The 4,190-nt window shown below is 42.8% G+C and overlaps 1 pseudogene; it reads right to left on the reverse strand.

Annotated features, from left to right (window-relative positions):
* The window catches only part of LOC102875769, a 9,815-nt pseudogene extending 6,867 nt beyond the window's left edge, over positions 1-2,948 (reverse strand).
* Positions 2,949-4,190: the final 1,242 nt, after the last annotated feature.

Below are 4,190 nucleotides of genomic sequence, written 5' to 3' on the forward strand. Positions count from 1 at the left end.
TAAAATAAAAATTACAAAATAAGAACCAAAACCCATTATTGTAGAATGGATATGAGGATCCAAGGGGAGGGAGGATGGAAGGGCGGGGAGTGGATGGGGGTATTTGAGGGAGGGGGTGAAGGAAATTGGAAAGATCCACTGTGAAAAACAATGCATTTAAACTTTGTAAATACAACAGTATAAAATAAAATTTTTTCAATAAAATAAATTTTTAAAAAATCTTTATGGAAGAAAACTGCCCCTCTTTTTTCCTTGGGGTAACTGATGAACTCAGACTGCTGATCTAGCCTGACACATTACTCATTACACCATGACTCCTGGTTGTTAATTCTTGTCATCCTATTATATCCTTCAACCTTAGATTTCAGAATTTGCCATTTAGTTGAGCCGACAGTATGCCTCCCGTTTCAGGGGACAAATAGTTAATAGATAGTCGATTACACAATACCACTAATATCACATGCAAGCAAAATCGTGATTATCCAAAAACAACTAAAACACTACATCAATAGAAAACTACAAGAAATGCAAACTGACTTTGGAAGAGGCCATAGCACTAGGGTCATCACAGCTGATGTGAGATGGATTTTGGCTGAAAGCAGAAGAATGTCTATCTGTGTTTCATTGACTATGCAAAGGCATTTGACTGTGTAGATCACAACAAATTGTGGCTAACCTTGAGAAGAATGAGAATCCCAGAACACCTGATTGTTCTCATGCAAAACCTATACTAGGAAGCAGACGTCAGAACAGAGCAAAGAAACACTGTATGGCTCAAAATCAGGAAAGGAATGTGCCATGGATGTGTCCTGTCTCCAAACCTTTTCAATCTCTTTGTAGAAGAGATACTTTGGGAGGCTAGACTTTATAAAGCAAAATTGGAGAAAATTTCATCAACAACTTGCATTATGCAGTTGACACACCATGATAGATGGAGAAGAGATGTAGATTGTTAACAATTTCAGCTTGCTCAGATCCACAATCAACACTCTTGGCACCAGCAGTCAGGAAATCAAAAGACAAATCACATTAGGAAAATCTAGTGTCAAGGACCTGTCCAGAGTGTTTAGGAGCAATGATATCAGTCTAGAGCCTAAGGTGCATCTGATCCAGGACAATGAATAAGGATGATAGAAGAATTGATACCTTTGAGTTGTGCTGGAGAGTAGTATTGAGCATACCATGCACTGCCAAGAGAACAAACAGATTTGTTCTGAAGAGGGGAAACCACATTGCTCCTTGGAGGCAAGGACGCTGAAGCTCCGTCTGACACACTTTGGGCATGTTGCCAGGAGGTCCAGTCCTTAGAGAAGGACATCATAGTTGGAAGGAAAGAGGGAGATGGAGTGACAGAGTAACGGGGGTAATGAGGCTAAGTGTGTCAGAGACAGTGAGACTGGCTCAGGATAGGGCAGGATTCAGAGCTATTGTTCATAGGTCCCTATAAGTCAAAAGTGACTCGAGGACACATACCAACTACAACCCAGAAGGTGGGAGGTTCATGTCTACCCTGAGGCTTATTGAAGGAAAACTCTAGACATCTACTTCCGAAAAAGCAACTACTGAAAACCCCTATGGAGTACAGTTCTACCCTGAAACACATGAGGTTGTCATGAATCAGAATTGACTCCACGGCAGTGGTTTTTCCATTTTGTTTTATTGTACTTCCACCTACGCTTCTCTCAGCCTGCCTTCTGAAATTCATATCCCAGGGATGTCCATTTGCTTGCCAATAGGAATGTGATTATATTAAAAGCCTATTTACTAGGGAGCTCTGGTGGCCTAGTGGCAAGAAGCTGCACTACAATACCAGAGGCACACGATTCAAATCCACTAGTTGCTCTGCTGGAGAAGATGGGGCAATTTCCTCCTGTACCAGTGAGATACAATTTGACAGTACACACATACTAAGTAATACAGTTTAAAAATATATATTTTTTAAAAGCCTATTTACTTAATTTGTCTCTACTTTGCCGGTGTCTGGTTTGCTAACGTGCTTATTACCAAAGAGACCTCAATAGGATGTGGGAGCTGTAACAGGGCTAAGTTGATCACAGTTACTTTTTCGATTTTTTTCCAACTCACAATGCCAAATGACAGATGGCAGAAGAATATGCTTATTCTTATGTACAGAAAAGCCAGTGTGTACATCCGTCCAGTTTGGTTGCAAGTTCTTTGGCCTTGACCTTGGCCTTCTCCAGCTTGGTGATGCAGGCCGCGGACTTAGGCTCCAGGTCATGGCCTCCCCAGTGGCAGAGGATCTCATCAGATCTGTTGTTATAATTGTTTCCATCAGATTTACCAGAGTGAATTTGTCTTCCAGGTTCACCTGCGTGAATGTGACAGTGGTGCAGGTCTTTGTATGGGCGAGGCGGCTCAGCCTGGCTTTGCCCTTGATGATGCAATAGGGAAGACCCATCTGTAACACAAGGTCAGCAGGAAGACCACCAGCTCAATGGGGTCCACATCGTGTGTGAGTGATCGCCACTAGTTGGGCCTTCTTGTTCTCCCCCGGGTGGTGACAGTATTCCCTCCAGCACGGAGGACAGGAGGTCTCTTGGGGGCGTCTCCTTTGCCAGCAGGCTTCTTCTCAGTCCGGGCCAATAGCCTCTGCTTCTTCTCCTGCTTTGTCTCTGGTAGGTACTTGCAGGCCAGCTTCAGCAGCTGAGTAGCAGTCTGGTGTTCCAAGGCCTGGGTGAACCGGGTCATGGCAGGTGGCACCTTGAGTGGCTTGTAGAGCATTGCTCTTTGCCACAGCAGTTGTATCTACCAGGGTATTTGACAAAGTGAGTACGATCCCTTTGGGGTTGGATGTCCTGTCCAATGGCAAATTTCTTGAGCTTTCTCTCAAACAGGGGATTCACCACCTTCTTGGCCTCCTACTTCTTGACCACGGCAGGCATTGGAGCCACCTCTTCCCCTTGGCCTTCTTTCCGAAATTTCGGCATCTTGGGTGGATGGATGAGAGGGCACAGTGATTTTTTTTTTAAAGGAATTCTGACTGCATTGCCAACCAAGTACCTGATAGGGCTCAAAAGGATGAATCAGGCAGATTTCAGAAAGATATCTTTCTGAAATCTGCCTGATCCATTAGTGTAGAGATGGCTGGCTCTGTGGAATGGGAACAAATTCCTGTTGTTTTCATACACAACTGCCTTTCAGCGGGAAGGATGCAGGCTGGCTTCAGTACTCTCATGGCTCCTGAGATAATTCCAAGCAGGAAAAGGTTAGGCTGATAATTTTGGTGCATCAGAGGGTTGGATACACATCTTGCAGTTTCATTTGCAATGGCAAAAGATATTATTCTTCTAATAATGTATATTTACTTGGAGGCCTAAGGGGTGCCACTTTATGAGAAGAATTGGGGGGCAAAGTAGTCCCTTAGTTACTGTATCCTCTCTCAGTCCTCGCTGAATTGCAGGAGTGGTTAGTGACACCCAGGTCTTATGTTTGTGCATGTGTGTGTGTGTGTGTGTGTGCGCGCGCGCGCACACGTGTGTGTGTGTGTGCGTTTGTGTGTGTGTGTGTTTTACAGTTGTCTCAACAATTTTTTCAAATGTTTTGTTGTAATTTGGGTGAAAGTTTAGTGAGCACATTGGTTTTCCACTCATTAACTTATATGCTTTTGTTTTGTGACATTACTTGCAATACCATAATGGACAGTATTCTTCCCATTCCCCTATCCCACCCCTGCATTTACCATTTGGTTTTATTTCTTATCTCTTCCTGAGACTGAGCTTTAAATGCTAATTTTGGGTGGTTAGGGGTTTTTTTAATTATACTAGTTAATTTACAAAATTCAAATAACACATTGTTTTTCAGACCAGATTCTTCCAATTTCCCTCAGCCCCTACCCCACCCATCAAATTGTACAACCTCATGATGAATCCTCCGCCGCCCCCATTAATTATGTTTTGAGATTACTTTGAGCATTTCATATATTGCCATCTCACTTGCCTCACCATGGACATGACTTAAGAACAACTTGAATATCTTGAAACTAGGTTTTCTCCAGATGAGATAAACCATAGAAATACTGTTTGGCCAGAGTCACTTTTCTAATTCAAAGACTTCACAAAACATACATGTAAATACATCCTTAGCCACTATTTTGAAATGTGCTGATGAGTGGGCTTAAAACTCCTAAAATTGGCAAGATTTAGATTAGTTCACATTGGTTCAATTGCAGC

This window comes from Elephantulus edwardii, unplaced genomic scaffold (assembly GCF_000299155.1).
Source record: "Elephantulus edwardii isolate Elephantulus edwardi_28Jun2011 unplaced genomic scaffold, EleEdw1.0 scaffold00273, whole genome shotgun sequence".
Taxonomy (NCBI): Eukaryota; Metazoa; Chordata; class Mammalia; order Macroscelidea; family Macroscelididae; genus Elephantulus; species Elephantulus edwardii.